We start from the raw sequence: 350 nt of genomic DNA on the forward strand, positions 1-350 counted from the left end.
ACACCTGCCCACCACTGCACTGGTTGAGCCTGGACACCCACCAGCTCTCAGAATCACCATCCAGTCCCTCAAATTACTCTTTCAAACCCATAGCCCTCATATCCCAGGAGCATTCATGTGTCCCTGATCTCTGTCCAGTGACAGAGTTCCCCCCTTCACAGGCTGAGGGACATGAACATGGCCCATAGTGACAGCACAGGCACTGTGAGAATGGCAAGACATGGGCACTCCATGGCAGTGCCTACCTCTGCAGCCATGTCCACCCCACATCTTCGAGGTTCAGAGAGCACCCTGGACCCATGGAGGGGGCTGACAACCTTTCCTCCCACCCAGGGTGAGCCCTGCCAACC

The sequence above is a fragment of the Acanthisitta chloris genome, unplaced genomic scaffold, assembly GCF_000695815.1.
Source record: "Acanthisitta chloris isolate BGI_N310 unplaced genomic scaffold, ASM69581v1 scaffold1036, whole genome shotgun sequence".
Classification (NCBI taxonomy): Eukaryota; Metazoa; Chordata; class Aves; order Passeriformes; family Acanthisittidae; genus Acanthisitta; species Acanthisitta chloris.